Source organism: Taurulus bubalis, assembly GCF_910589615.1.
Source record: "Taurulus bubalis genome assembly, chromosome: 19".
NCBI lineage: Eukaryota > Metazoa > Chordata > Actinopteri > Perciformes > Cottidae > Taurulus > Taurulus bubalis.
The window spans coordinates 9933500-9950379 of record NC_136607.1 but is presented as its reverse complement, the minus strand read 5'-3'; the positions used below and the strand labels follow the sequence as shown (position 1 = coordinate 9950379).

Here is a 16880-nt window from a genome sequence, read left to right as displayed (position 1 = left end):
TCTTTGTTTTGACTCACAAGGCTGTTTTAACATCTCCTATTAGACAGGGTGTGATGAAGTTTTTATTCTCTCTGCATTCAGATGGTTGGAATTGTTTCTAACATTATCCTCTTTCCCGATCCATTTCCCATTCCAGTCTTGTTACTTAAGTCAAACTACTGAGAGCTAAGGCAAAGCACAATAAGCTTTACCCGTAAGAAGAAATGACCAGAAAAGTGGGAAACATATTCAGGTTTTTTATGTCTGAAATTACATTTCAGCTAAGGTGCTCCGCCTCTATTTCTCTCCCCACGGACTGTTTATCTGCATTCAACCAAAGTGTGCTCAAACATCATGGCGCAATACGACTGCAAACAGAAGCCAAAATCGTGTCCCGGTGCATGCAGAATGCATTCATATGCAGGCATTTGTTTATAGACAACATTGTAGAAGCTCACACAGCCAGCAGTGAAAACATGCTAGCAGATTATCTTGCTGGTGGAAGCATTAGCTTTGTTGGTCACGTGATCCTCACTTTTCAAGTTGTAGCAGTCCGAGGCTCATATCTGTGAGTCTTTCTTTCTTTTTATGTTTCTCTCAGCTCTTTTTAATCCCTCACATCTCCTCCCGCTTCACTTTGTCTTCAATACCCCTCCTCCTCCTCCCATCCGCATCCTACTTCCTGTCCAAACCTCCTTGACTGGGGTTGACTGGGGCCGCTAATCTGGCCTGTGCAGCTTCATGCCTGCATTGATTTAAAAAGATTTGATGGCCATGCCAGCTTGATGATCAAATTTCAGACATTTTCTGAGAGTTATTTTCAGACACAAATTTTGAAATGAATTATGCTTTCTTCCTGGTTGTGAGTGGATAATACTGCTATTTAAGTGTTCCCTATGATTTTTATTATTTTTACTGAAGAAACGTCAAAAATTACAGCCACAAAAATAAGCTGCTGCAGTCTTATCTGCTTTATGTTTCTTACTGACGATGGTAGGTCCATAGTAGACCTTTGGTTTTTCAAAAATCCCAATCCAAAGTGTTTCATGGAGTGTTTTCCATAATGGTACACTTAACTCTTAATTCCTACCAAGCAGTATAAATCATTATGACGTATTAAGTAATTTACAGTCTATATGTTCAAAGATCTATCGTGACTCTAATCTACATAACCACAATTATTAATGTACCCCACAGTGCTGCTTCCTAGGCAACTGCTGCTTTCATCCTTCTTTGAGTTTGAGTTTGCTATAGAAATGGCAATAAAACAAATCTGTGAATAATGGCTACCGAGACAGATAGTTACATAAATGTCCAGTATTGGCTTGATTTTGGAGCGTACACTGATGCAAGCGTCTGAAACAAATTTGCCGTCCATCTTGTGTGAGCACTGAATCATTTTAGCTTCAAAACTGCAGGGGAAAATAAATTCTGTTGCATCAGTAGGAAAATGTGCTAAAAATATGGCACTGTCAAAATGTAGGGCTCTCCTGGATTAATTGAAAATCCCCTTAACCGGATTAAATCATTTTAGGGGCTAACTGTGGTATACCCACACTCTCAATCGCACACACACATGCATGGACACGCTTGAGCCCCAACACATAAGCTCATGTCAATATGATATAATTACTCATTGTGACAAGGAAGTGTAGGCAGTGTGATTGCAAGTGTGTTTTGTGTTGTAGTTAAAGGCTAAAAGCTGTGAAACTGTGAGGATTAGAGCTGGAACAGAGCGAAAATGGAATAATTGGTCGCATGGGAATGAAATTGAGGTCCCACCATTAAGGCATATAGAATTTAAGTTTGGGTAGTGTTTTCAGAAAACTTTGTATTAAACCGTCTCAATATAATAGGAGTAGCTCAGCATGGTTCCCAAACCACACAAGTGTGGAGTAAAATTACGAGGTTGGTGCAAGTAATTTCACCCACTTTAGACTTGAAATGGGGCTGTAAAATGTTTGTAGTGTGCTTCATAGTGATTACAATAGGTATGTATAAGCCATTCTAGCATGGCTCTATGCGTGGGATTCATCATGCTGACCTTTAGTGATCCTCTGACCTGTCCTTTAGCACCAGCATGAGGTTGGCTTTGAGGGAAATATAAATTGTATGGATTGTCATAAAATTGGACATTCATGATTCCCTCAGAATGATTTGTATTATCCCTTCAGGTCAAAACAATTTATAATATATAACATATTTTGCCCACTACTTTGGTTTAAGACCAATTATCTGCACATCTACTTGCATTCCCATCAGCCTATTCTTAATGTTTGATACTAATTAGCAATTGTAGCATGACAACGTGCTACACTAAGATGGTAAACATGCTAAATATCACTTGTCAGCATGTTGTTGTAGTTGTAAGCATGTTAGCATGCTGTGATTAGCATTTACCTCAAAGCACAGCGGGGCCTCAGTACAACCATACATTAGTTGACATATACCTTATACTAATCTAAATACGTAAACTAAGGCACTTTCATTTACTCACTTAAACTTATATAAGTTTAAGTAAGTAAGGAAAGTGCTGGGACCCAAATTTCAGTAGAATACACTTGCATTTTTTAGACCATTCACAGTATACACAAAGTTGCCTTTCAATAATCTCATTGCTGGCCTTTTCACAGTGATTGACAACATTTACCATCTTAAGCTATACCCTGTTTATTAATGCCAGTACAACATCATTATCAAATGTTTGTATGTTAGTAAAAACGTGGCATCAATCAAGGCCCTGTTCAATTAGTGTCATGGCTTAAGACGAGGAGCAGAGAAGAGGAGGAGGAACATTATGCAGGCCGCTGTCATTTCAGTCAATTTGGCAGACCGACAAGAAGGTCCAGACTGTGGTTGTACAGGGCAGCTTTCCAATAAACTATCCCTATTTGTATCCCAGACTCCAAGATGCCGGTTTCCTGTTGCCAACGATACCTCTTCCGATGTAGCCGACGGTTGTAGCAGTGAAGCTGGCTGATTAATTCAACAAAGTAGATTTCCGCAGCTTGCTGCACACGCATACATATAGAGAGAGAGAGAGAGAGAGCGTGCACACAAGAGGGAGAGAGGGAGGGAAAGAGAGGGGCAAATTGAGCAGAGGAAGAGAACGCGTAAGAGAAAAGGAGAAAATGATGGAGGAAGGGTGTTAAGGAGGAGGGTCTTCGGGGGTGGGGAGAGAGTGAGAGGAAAGGGATAGGAAAGAGAGAGTGTGTGGAGAGGGGGCGGAGGAAAGAGCGAGAGAGAGAGGGAGAGAGAGACACACACGCAGGCCCCGGAGCTGCTACTGATGCTGCTGCTGATGCTGCTGCAGCCGTTTGACAATTCCCCACCCAGAGAGAGCAGGGAAGAAGGGAGGAGATCAGAGCAAGGAGGAAGAAGGAGTAAGCGACACCTCTGTCAAGATGCTCCTATGCTAGCCTACACTCACGGTAAATACCAACCCTTTATCACCACTCTGCTTCCCCTTTACTGCCGCTGTATGTCTCATTGGCCCGGGTGTGTTTTGTTTGATTTAGCTTCGTTGAGTCCTATATATAGTGCACAGGGTTAGCATAGCCAAGCAGCTGGGGAAAAGCTGTCTGTGCAGCTGCGGCAGGAGGAGACAGACTTCCACAGAGAGGTGGAAAGGAGAGGAGGATTTGTACATTTTGTCTCTTCTGGGACTTAATGAGGAAAAACCAACCTCTAGCTTTCTCTGTTTCTTGACTGTAGCAGGGCCACCTGTTTGGAGATGTGTGTGCTGAAGGGTGGGGGGTGGGGTTACGGTGTATTGGTCTAATGGTGTCTTTGTGGCTTAGAAAGGTTAGTATGTGCATGTGATTGTGTGCTGTGAGTGTGTTTGCACATGGATTTGTCAAAGTGTAGGATAGCGTTGCCTTTTGACTGCTGTCAAATTATGAATTTAATCTTATTCGTGTGTAAAACAGCATACGTAGACACATGTTCACACAAGCCCTTAGACACACTGGGAGAGAGACAGTAGTGTAATGCTTTTTCAAACAAATAGATTTTGTGTGTGTGCGTGTGTGTGCTTTGACGTTATCGGCTCCTGCAACCTGAGCTTTTCCTGGTTCCTGCCTGCTGAGGGGTTGCCAGGTGTTGGTGATGAATATTAACCAACTCAAGGCTGATGAGTATTTGTTCTCCAGTTATTTGAGGCAAAGTCTCTTGCTAAATGTGTGTGTTTGCGTGTTTGTGCTCATGGGAAGATGCTGGCTTCTATCCACTCATTTGCCAGTTTATTAGGTGCACCTACCTACAGTAGCTAAAACTAGTGCAGTCTAATACAACCACCCTTCAATTCCTACCTTCATGTTCAGTTTTTGTTGAGATATATTGATTACATTTTATGGTGTTATAGGCTATAGTTTATGGTGCTGTTGAATTGTATTTAATTTGATTAAAGGAGCAGTGTTTAGGTTTTAGTGACTCCTAGCAGTGAGGTTGCAACACCCTTCCGCTCACCCCTCCCTTTCCAATTGTGTCGGAGAACTACGGTGGTCTTCAGGTAACGTAAAAATGTGAAAGGTTCTCTTTAGAGCCGGTGTTTAGTTTGCCCTTTTTGGGCTACTGTAGAAACATGACAGTGCAGCATGGTGCACTGCGTGAAGAGGACCTGCCCTAGATATAAAGGACTCATTCTAGGCTAGAAAGAGCTTCGTAAACATAGTTTCAGGTGAGATGAAAACACATTTAATCCATTTCTGCTTATGGATTCCCCTAAATCCTACACACTGGTCGACAGGACCAGAGGTTTTTTGTCAACCCACTTTACATTATGATGAGCTAAATATTATCCCAAAATACATACGCCACCATTTTCATTTAGATAATAAATACACCCAACATCACTTTTTCAATCATAAGGGTTATGGATCCTCCCCTCCCACGTTGCTTCCCATACAAACTGTTGTGTCTTTATATACAATATTGATGCCTGCTTTGTAAAAAAATAAAACGCATTGCTTCCTATGTCGTCAATTTTTTGTGGGAACCAGGTGTGCTAACCAGATGTTTCGAAGCAGTGAAAAAGTTTGATAAGAAATTGATTACAACTGGGCAGGGTCATACTAATGTTTTGGGATCAGTTAGGTATACAACACTTTGCAATGAGAGAAAACTTCAACAATGATTCTTCTCATGTCTCACTGTGGTCTTTTACATGCTAAGAAAACATAGTCCTATCATGTTTTGTGCACAAAGTATGTGTGAAATTTGCAGAGATGTTGAGATGGAAGAATGACCAGTTGTTGAAATGAGAGATGTGTGTGTGTGTGTGTGTGTGTGTGTGTGTGTGTGTGTGTGTGTGTGTGTGTGTGTGTGTGTGTGTGACTATACATTCAGATCCCTGCACCATGCATATGTTTGAATGTATGGCTGTGTGGGTGGGTGGGTGAGAGACCAAAGGAGAAATACAGCAGAGGAGAGAAAGTATTGGTGCTTAGACAGTTTCTTTTGCTGTATTTTGCTTCATGTGAGCAGTGTAACTTTCTCTTTCTTGTTCCCTTTTTGTCTCTCCTTTTCCTTATTTTCCTTATCCTATCCTATCACATGAAGGTATAACAATCAGGTTTCAGAATAGATGGGGGGAAAAGAAAATCTTATATACTCCGATAATTACGCTCCTCTTGCACCATTCTCCCATTTCTTCTTCCACTTCTTCATCTCCATGCGGCAGACTGGTTGGCTGTGCCAGCTGACGTTCAGTTGGATGCTAGGGGGCGAGAAGGAGAGAGGGGAGGAAAGAAGATGAAACTTGTGTGTTCAGTCTCATGGCTGAGTTCCTTGCTCCTCTCCTGAGATTATCAGTGTGTCTGGCAGCCAAAAGACACCCTCCTTGACTAATCACAATGTTCCTTAGAACACACAGACGCTGCAATAATCCCTGAACAGAAACAGCCTCGTAGGGGTGTGGCTGCACATGTCAATAAACACATATGTACACATGCACTAACATGTAGAGACAAAGAGTAGCACATTTTGTAGCAAAGCTTTGTGTACTTTACACTCTGACAATGACACGTTTCCACAGTTACATGCCTTCGTACACACTCATTTTCACTGTATTATTAACTGTGTATCCTGCGTGCTGACACTCACTGTACTCTATTACACATCCACATCATATCGAGTCTACTAGGCTTTGTATCATTTTGTACAAGACTCTATTGCTTGCTTGTGTGCACTCTCACTATGCATCTTTGGTTTACTAACTGTTCATTTTCCTGCAGGTTCAAATAGCAAGTAAATTAGACTGCTTTTGTTTACGATACTTGCATGCCGGTTTACATTCAGACAATTCAAAGGGCATCAGATATGTTGGATGTGATTCTCCGTTGCTACTTTTTTATCATCCTGACAAACCATACCTGAAAGAGAACAGTTTCTATAGCAACCCCCATCATCCCCTCCCCTCACCCCCCCCTCCCCCCACCACCACCACCCCACCCCACCCCTGTGTGTGTGTGTGTGTGTGTGTGTGTGTGTGTGTGTGTGTGTGTGTGTGTGTGTTTGCAATGTGTGTATCTCCGAATGTGAACACATGCCTGAATATGAGTGAGTGCTGTATTGATTGCTAGCATACACGTGTTGATGTCATCTAGCCAACGGGGGAAGCAGAGAGGGAAACAATAAAGGAACATTTCCTCCGCACATTTCCTGGCAGCTTTTCAAGATACACAGAAGTTTTATTAAAGGAAAGAGACAGAGCACTGCAGAGGGAAAAAGCTACAAGAGCAGGGTGGGGCAAAGAGGGAAGTGAGAGGTGGAAGAGAGGGAGTGTATGAATGTCTTTTTGAAGTCTAAATACAAATACATTTTCAAATGAATGGGTGCACGGGGGTTTTTCAGCATTGATTGACCAAGCTAATTAATCAGATAAAATTAAGTGATTTTTTACTTAATGAATGTACAACAAATTTGCCTGTCAGGCTTTATCACATGTATTTCTTCATCTGTCATATACATCACTTACCTGAGTATCAGGTGCACAGAGCCCTCTGGATGACTTCACTAAAAGCCTCTAAATGACCCTCAACCAAGTTTATGTTGTATTTGTTGTAAAGGCTGGGGCATATGTCTCGGATAGACCAGAATCAGCATTTGTTCCGTTTTAACAAAATTATCATTAATTTCCCTGTGCCTTTTCAAAAGCGTATATTTGTGACCTATTTCATTTTGTTTCACGCCATCATTTCGCCATGGCACTGCAAGGCTAGGTGAGCCCTTTAGCAAAGACACATGCTGATTAAAGGCCTGTTTATTCTGCAGCACTAATTGTCTCCCACTGTCTCTTGTCCTTTTTTTAGGTTGACTTCTCCCGTCACTGTTCTCCTTCCCCTTTGTCTCCTTTCTGTTGAGATCACACTTTCCTCTCAGTCTATAAATAACTACTTGATTACCTAAATTACACCTGCCTTGTGCCTCCGTCTTTCTCTACATTTCCCTTCACTCAACTCTTCCATCCTCTTCCTTCTTTCAGCCCCCAGTCGTTTGTGTCTGGATGGGCTTGAAAGATTAAACATAGGACTTTGGTGGAGTGAACACCAAGGGCAACTAGATGGGGGGGGGGGGGAGAGAGAGAGAGAGAGAGAGAGAGAGAGAGAGAGAGAGAGAGAGAGAGAGAGAGAGAGAGAGAGAGAGAGAGGAGAGAGAGAGAGAGAGAGAGAGAGAGAGAGAGAGAGAGAGAGAGAGAGAGAGAGAGAGAGAGAGAGAGAGAGAGAGAGAGAGAGGAGAACGGACAAACACACCAGCCTGTTTGGATACAGATGACATGACAGGACCTGTGCTCTTGTAACTGTCCCCTATTGCTCTGTGTCACAGAGTCACACTGTTACATGAACCATTATAGAATTCTCTATATTTTTCTTGTCATGGTTGTGAGCAGAATTTTAAGCACAGATATTAGTTAAAAATAGCAGAGACAAACTGATCTGTTTTCTACAGTAAAACTTGTTTTGAGCCCAGATGATAGCAACTGTCTGTCGTCTGTAAGTGATTATTTTTAAATTCCAAGGTCTCATTTCAAAACATTTTTTTTGAAGGAACATTCTCCAGACATCTGTGAGCTTGATGAGACAGAAGTCTGTGAGGGATTAAAGGTGATTTGCATGTTTTGTTCAGAGGCTAGCAATATAGTCATGGTAGCAGTCCCAATTCTTTTTTGCTCTGTTGCTCTGCTCACAAGAGGAACCATTTGGTAGCTTGTGCAATACTAATGTAGAATAAATAGGAGGTATATATATAAAGTAAGTAATGATTCATTTATGTAAGTGCCTCACAATAAGTATTTAGTGCAAAATGTCAAATGTGCAAGATAGAACCAAATGCAAGAGCAACTGAATTAATACAACTGAAATGACCTCAACAAAAGAGCAATACATCCGTTAAAGAATACAAATGAAGAATATTTATGAACCACTTTGATATTGAGAGCAAAAACTATTTCAAAGTTTAGCAAATGCTCGTTCTTCATTTTATTGGTTAGTCAACCTGAGTGACGTACTATGAAAAACTCCCCTTTTCAGTGCTCGTGCACATGCATATGGGTATCTGGAGTGCCTGCCACCCCACAACCTGATGATGTAAACAATGTAAACAGAAACTTGAATATGAGTTATCTATTGGCAGCTGATGCGAAGAGGCCAACACTGCATAACCTTCTCCCAGGGCTTTGTCTTTGCTAAAAGACTTTTTGCTGCATTTTGAAGCATCTGCTGATGAGTATAAAATGCAGGTTTTGTACCGTTTGCTCTTTTTACCTACAGTAGGCGTTGGTCTAGAAACCAGTGGCGAGGAAACCTCTGCTTAGGTTCTGTCAGTGTTTCTAGAGTACTGTACATTTTAGCAACTGTGCAATGGGGTCAGATGTTAATTATTTAGCACCTTGTGCAGTATGTTTTGCTGCAGATTGGGGTCACGTGTGTGTATTTGTGGGTATTGTGTGTGCAAATCTGTGTATACACATATAGAATGTGTGTGCATCCCTGGCCGGGTGTGGTTTGTGTGAGAGTTTTATGGATTTGCTTGAGCTGGAGCATTTGTACGCCAGCTTCTGTGTGTTTTGTGTGTGCACATGTGTATTCTGAGCATGGAGTTCCATCCAAGCATTATGTGAGCATGAAGGTCCATCGAAGCACATGTAATCCCTAACCAGCTCTTGGGCTTCTCATTAGCATTACACTGATCTTCCTCAGAACTTATTTTCCAGGCCTCTGATATTCTCTGTGGCCTGAGGGAACAATAGGTCTTGTTCACATCAAATGTGTTATGTCATCAATGTGACTGGAAGCTTTGCTTCTCACGTCATGGCAGCCCTATTTCACTCTCACTGCCTGCTCCCTCAGTATGAACATACAGGGCGTGCACACACTTCAATGTGCACGTTCCCTTGCCCTAATGTTCCCCGTGGGTCAAGTGTATTCCCGAGAGAGGCCAGTGATTCTCCCGCAGGGCCCTCCTTATACAGTACAGCTGGAGCAACTCTACATATTATATATAGTACACAGTCAAAGTTAATGTGCTCACATGGTCTCTATCTTTCTCCCTGGTTCTGTTCGGACCACTTTAAGATTGGATTTAGAGCCAGTTGGGACACATCGCACTTCACGTCTTTTATCAAATTATGCTTCAAATGTAAATTCTTTCTGTCAGTTTAATGAAAGAAACATGGTGAAATCTTTGGATGTCAATCAAAAACATGTTCTTGGATCATATTGTGTGTCTATATTCAGTTCAGTGATCAAAGACAAGCTAAGACGAAATTTAAGACCAAAATCCAACAATGCGTCAACTGCTACGACCCACGTCTACAAACCAACCAATCAGAAGGTGACACCGAATACACTGATGAACTAATGCTATTGCTAAAAACATATTTACCATAAAGTCACTTTGCAAAATTGGCTTTTCATGTGACCTTTGTTTCCTGGCCGCTTCATTACTGCCTCCTCTCATTCATGTTTTGGGGTTTTCTTGATGTGCTATGGGTGAAGCATGTTTATTGTGTTGCAACATTTTCAGAACATTAAGAGTGGCGCAGGAGGAAGACTTGAGTTCTTGCACCTGATTTTACAAAAGCTCTACGATTCACAAGGCATTCATTGCACAATTTGACACAACTTGTGCAATAACAATCTTATGTCGCCCTATGCGAGAAGGGTCTCGTAGTCTTGATCGCAGTCTACAGACATCTTAAGGCTGCATCTCACATGGCTTTCCCTTATTGCTCATTGTGCCAATTATTATTATTATTATTATTATTATTATTATGTTTGTATGTATGTACATAAGATGATCGCAAATTTTGGTATCATCAAACTTTCCAAACTATTGTCGCTTGCAAATTGCTGATGATTTTTTTAAATCCTACTTGCTCATGCATTGCTCCCATTTATCCTGTTTGTTTTGATAAGTGACAAGTGTCAAACCTAAGGGGAGAGGAAATGGTCTCATGATGAAAATTGCAGCTTGCATGTTGCACATTTGGTGAAACGGGCCACTACTTGAGAAAATGGAAACCATAGCTATTTGGTAACTTGCCCCAGATGTGGGCCAAAAAGTTGTTTGACATGTAAAAATCAGCTTGTTGCAATATGGTCACATGTGTCCCTGAGCATCTGTGGAGACTCAAAAGCAAACACTGTATGAACTGTATATATGTTTACAACACATGCACAAGCATTACAGAATCTTAGCAGAGTTACGATGAGTAACAGGAGAAGCGACAGAGGAGGTCGAAGAGTGAGGTGAATGAGGATGTGTGTTACGTGGAGGAGAAGTTAATCTCTCCTGACGATAGCGCCGGCCTCTCCCTGCCTCTCCTCTGTCTTCTCTCCTCCATAAAACTCTGGATTGTCTCCCGCTCTGCACACCCACACACTAAAACACACATGGCAGGATGTAGAGTAACCAGGACGTTTAAACAAAACACAAGCTGTTTGATTCTTGCTCGATAGAAAAGGTGAACACATTTTAAAAGTAAATATCCCGCAAGGCTCTTTATTTGTGCTTGGATATGGGTCTTTGAACACTTATCATTCTTGGTAAAATCTTGAGTGTGGTTTCACTGTACAGTCTGTGCAGGAATTCCTTCCCAGTAAGAAGATTTTATATGTGCATAAAATCTTTGCTGCCACATTGAGCTGATGTAGAGTCTTTTGGGCTTGAGACATTAATATTAAACGTCTGTGACTGCGTAGGCTGAGTTTCCATTCAAGCTCCAGTTGATCCACATTATTAAATCTGCAGGGGTGAGTCATTTTTTAAACCTTTATTTACATATCCACCAACAACAGGGGGTTTCCTCAAATGATTAGGGTTTTATACATTGTGAGGACTTAGAGTTTTAACTTAATAGGGTATGTATTTGTTTCTTATGAGAGGTAGTTCCTGCCACATGAATCATTTTATTTTTTATTTTTAATCTTTAGGATTCAAATGAGAGGTCTGGAACACTGTGGATGCACAAGCTTAAGGCTGATGTATGCCTGGAGATGCTAGTTATGCAACTCATTCATGCTTACACACACACACACACACACACACACACACACACACACACACACACACACACACACACACACACACACACACACACACACACGCTTCAACTCACACTTGACTATATTGATGTTACCCACTGCCATCTGCGTCCACAGTTTACACCACAGAAATAGAAGGATGGAGATGTAGAATGGACATTGAACTGTCATTTGACGAGTACAAAAGAAAATGCAGATGATTGTTAGTTGTTGTGATGACAACACGTCTGTGGGGCCATACAAAACTAATGGGAGGAGAGTGGTATGCCCGCTGTTCGGCAAATTTTCTGCAACCAGTGTAGCATTAAAGCACAGCAGAGTTAGCATGCTAGCTATCTTGCCAGCTGTCTCATAGTTAGCCAGCTAGCTTGTTAATTCCACCATGATTTAATGTGACACTAGTTGCATAAATGAAGCCAAACAAAGTTGTCACTCATCTGGTAAAAGCAATGTGCTGTCTTTGACAAGAGTAAGTGGAAGAAGCGTTAGGTTGTGAAATTGTATTAATTTACTCTGTCTCTCTGTGCTTCATAACTTTGCTACTCAACTGCACGTTTAAGTTGTGACTGAAAACCTCAGTGAGTCTGCAACTTGCCGGAGGTCGGTTTAGTTTATAGGGAAGTTTGCCCGCTACAACAGTCACAGGCACCTACAGAAACACATTGGTGCAGAAGTTGAAATCGACACAAAATATAAGATTTGTTTTCATGTTGATGAAAAATATATTGGTAACATTTACCGCACTTCATTATAAGCACGAAGAATAGATGAGTTATGCAAAAGGTTGCATTCCAAGTAAGATGGCACACTTGAATACTCCATGACTTAAAGGTTAAAGGAAATCACTGTTTTGTGAATATACTGTGAGTGTGCAACTATTAGCAAGTAGTTGTCCAGGTGCCAAATGCACATGTTGCAAAAAAGTAGTAATGCGCAGTATTTTGCATTGTAACGATTGATATCAAAATGATCTTGAGGCTTGCTATAGTCTGCCAAAGAAGCTGATTTTCTCCAGAATATTAATAGGGCTAGAAGTCTCTTATGAAAAGGGAAACACCTACTAAGCCCTTCAGAGGACAAACACTGTGTTATATATCATCTTTTATGCTGCAGTGAAGACCTTACTAATGCTACACAATAAATCTCCAAAATATCCCTCGTTTTCATAACCAATTCCTTAAGTGGGGATGTACTCAACTGCTTTAAAGTTAACATCAACCTTGAAAGTGTGTTCTTCAGCAGTTTACGGTACATTTGAAACGTTTCTTTTCATTTTCAGTATTGCATCTTGAACTATGCTACAGGTGGCTGATCCGTGAAATAATACTTGCAGCTATACCTGGTACCACCGTTGCAATCATTGTATAAATGCTCCTTGAGTTTTTGTGCAAGGCTACCATTCCTGCTCAAAACTACATTACCATGTGATAATATAACAGAAGCTAAATTCCCTGCAAGTAAAGATGCTCTGTTCTCACCAAAATGTATATGTATTTATCCTTGAAGTCCAACAAATGTGTGGATGCATTTCCTTCATCAACATAACACATTTGCAGAGCTGATTTTGTGGATATTTCAAATTGTTTACATATAGATTTGCCAGCCTGGAAGTCTTCTTCTTTGCTGCCATTACTGGCCGGCTGCTACGCTTCTTCACACCTTACTGTTACCAACTGTTGATCAGCAGAATAGTAGGAAAATGGTGGCATTGCTGTTTAACATGTCGCCCAATGACTTGTTCATCTATATGTACATCCTCATGCACGTCAATGAGGGTTGAAATGGGAGATATCACAGCTTCATGTTATGACAACACCTGTACGGTAGTCTATGGTCATAGAGCATTAGGATGATTGATTTGTTTCACTGAGGCATCAAAAGATGTGATAGAGGCTACTTTATAGGTGAGAATTACAATTCTGCAATTACTAGAAAGATCTTCCAATAGAAGTTGAGAAAGATCATGGCATGCCCTAAAAAAGATTAGTACTGTAGTATAAAGCGATTTGTAGTTAATGTTACAGCAACTGAATCAACTTTTTTAAAGGGTGTCAGATGCTATTAAGACTTTTTTTTTTTTCCACAGTATTTTGAAAAGAAAAGTTGACTTGTATTTCTTCATTATGTATGTACATATACTTCAAACTTCAAAACTACTAAATATATCTTTGTTCACTTATTAGATTTGATAGGATATCTCTGCTTATCTGTGACTTCACTGGTGCTCCCACTGAAGACAACTGATGTCATCGGTGTGTTTCCGTCCACGGTTAAGTGGAACAAAGTGTTTCACCGTGACATCTGATTAATGGCAATCCCCCTGGGAGTTGAGGGAGAGCAGCAGCAATCCTCTACCCACAAAAAAAAAAATCCCATTTAGAGTCAGCAGTAGCCATCGTAGAAATCTTAATCTGCACCAATTACTTAATCCTTCATCTGTTCTCCATTATAAGTGCAGCAGCTACTGCCTAATGCTTCCTCAAATACAAAACTGCAATATGTAATATTACCAATAAGATTCAAAACCTGTATTTCTAAATCAAGCAAATCCAAGATCCTGTCCGTGAAATTTTCTGTGGGCTTGCAAGAAGCAATATTTGAATGTTGCAATTAATTCCCATTAATGTCTGTTTTATTCTTCAGTGGCAATTCAGCAATTCAAAAGCACTAACACTTTAAATACATTTGAAGCCTGCATAGAAAAATACTGTATGTTCAAGATGCCAACACAGTTATGAGGACAAAGCTGGATGTACTCTTTATTAAAGAGAGAGAATATTTTAAGATGATTCCCATCCAATTTGGATCAGTATGAATACAGTACATATATTTAGTATTTTGACACCTTGTTGCCAATCAAAGAAACTTCCTGGTTTGGTTTGGACCAGAGCAAACAGAGTTCATGTGGCGGAAACCATTACACTGCTTTTTTCTTACTTTTTCTTTGCAGTGAAGCATAATATTACAAAAGCCAGAGGAACTAATATGTCTTAAGTGTGTATATTGTTATACGGTGCAGCCAGGCCCCTACAGTCTTCATATTTTGCTGAGCTAACTCCTGGCCGTAGCTTTATATGTAGTGTGAGTGGTATCAATCTGCTTATCTAACTCTAATCAAAACATTGTAGATAATATAGATTCCCAAAATGTGAAACAATTCCTCTCAAGCTTTCTGAAGTCTAGCCAGTTGTGGAAAGGTTTACCTATGTAAGGTTTCTGATGTGCTCCTACAACTTTATACAAACTAATACTCCTGATGCAGACTCAGAATTAGGGCCTGCAGCTAAATTAGTGGGTTTGGGGAGAGAATTATGTCCTTTTATGATCTATTATGCTGTTCTTTTGTTCCTCTGGTTTTGTTTGTATATTGTATTTATTTATTTGTTTGTTTTGGTTATTGTAGTATTCATTGCCTATGGTCCTTTTTGTTTACCAATATTTAAGTTGTCTTCTTTGTTTCTCTGTAGAGCACTTTGTGAACTTTGTTTTTAAAGCTGCTATATAAATAAAGTTATTATTATTATAATGTTAATCATGTTGGTGATGGACACAGGTGTGTGTGTGTGTGTGTGTCGTTAAAAGTTAGATGGGGAGAGAATAGACAGAAGAGGAAGGAAGAAAGAAGTTGTCAAAGTGAATTAGTCATTAGTGGCGTTGAGGTCTTTCCCCCTAGCTTGTCCACTCTTTTCACACACATTTGTAGCTCAAATTTTACAACTGCGCACAGATTCACACGCACGCCACACTTTTCACTCAAACATGGATCTGCGTAGATGTCCTCGGAGTGCTGTTCATCCCCTTTTGAAAGTGTTTTTCCATCAGAGAAGGTCTAATTATTAAATCATTTATATATTCCCACCAGATTGCTCTGTTTATTTGTGCATATTGTAGGTTTGAATTGGCGCAGGAATGTGTGCGCGTGTCCCTTGGCTTAGCAGTATAGCAATGTGTTTACAAGATGTTGCGAAGTGTTAAGCAGAGCTGTGAATGTGTGATTCACTGGAAGTGGGAGGAAGTGTAGAAGCAGACATCATTACTGAGGCCCATGAAAAGAAGCCTTTAAAAGGTCATTCTCTTTTTCTATGGGTCTTTCTTTCTTTTGTTATCATGGCAACCTCAAATGAACCCGAAACTTTCTTTTGCTTGAACTGTCTTTACTCGACCTGTCCATCACTTCTTTCCAGTTATCTTTACATCCCTTCAAAACCCCACCACGCTTCCCTTTGGTGTCAACAACAAGGCCACGTCCTGGAGTGCCAGTGCAGAGGACGACTGCAGCTGGCACCTCATGATGTGTCATGTCTTCCATAATTACCAGTCAAAGGCAAGAGGAACAAGATAATTTTTGGCTGCTGCTGTAGCTTGGTGCGGTTCAGTACAATTGCGGCTGCTCTGTAGTCTGTGGTGATGTGATGCGGAGGTAGCGTTACACAATAAGAGCAGCGTGTGAACTCACTCAGCAGTCTCTGTGTCTTCCCGTCCTTGTCTGTTCTCTATCTGTGTCTCGGTTTGATTGTGTCTTCCTCCGACAGCCCTGGCTGTCTCTCTGCCTGCACACAAAGAGAGGGATGAACCTGCCTGGCCCCTCTCTTTGTTTTTCTCTCTTCTCCTCTTGGCTCGGGTTTATTGAGTTTCTCGATTTGTACTGATAAATTTGATCATAAACCTCTGAGCTGCACAATCTTGTGCAGCAGCCGACGTACAATGCCGGAACTCCTCTTTTGCTTGACTATATCATAGCAATCAGGCTCAAGAGAGCATATTACATGTGTGTGAGGGGGGCCACAGTGTTAACATGGTGCTGCTCATCGGTGTGGAACAAAAACAACACAGTCAGCTGTACTTTATGGAGCTAGAATGCATTTTGCCAGTCAGATGTTTTTCATCAGTTTATGACACATTGGTGGCAATTTGGATTAAACCCTCTTTGAGAGACTATACATCTCCTTTTTATTTGGGGCAATATTTTTAGATTCATATGAAACAAAACCTTACTGGTCTTGAAGCCACAATTTTAATGTGCTAGACATATGAGGAAAATAAAAGCTGTGATCGACTCCTGTTGCTTTTTGTACAAAGACAAAGCTGAATAGAGAAAAGGCTCCACTGCCATTATAAATGACTTATCCACATATTATGATGGGGATGCTGAGAATGACAATCAACAGTATGCACTCAGTGCACTAGCATGAAGTGGTATTATGGGCCAGGATATGACCAGTCGCAGTCTCTTAAATGCTCAGCGCTGTGATAGGAGGAGAGCGATGCCCTAGTTTGAGTCTGCCGTAATTATGTAATGCTTGAGTACCTGCAGCACCAGCGGCATGACTACTTCTGAATGTGGATCTGGCAGCACAG

General features: G+C 40.9%; 1 protein-coding gene across 1 annotated transcript in view; it reads left to right on the top strand.

Annotated features, from left to right (window-relative positions):
* Positions 1-16880, top strand: part of LOC306751676 (RIMS-binding protein 2-like) — a gene marked incomplete at both ends in the record, with an annotated part of 52472 nt that overhangs the window by 10072 nt on the left and 25520 nt on the right.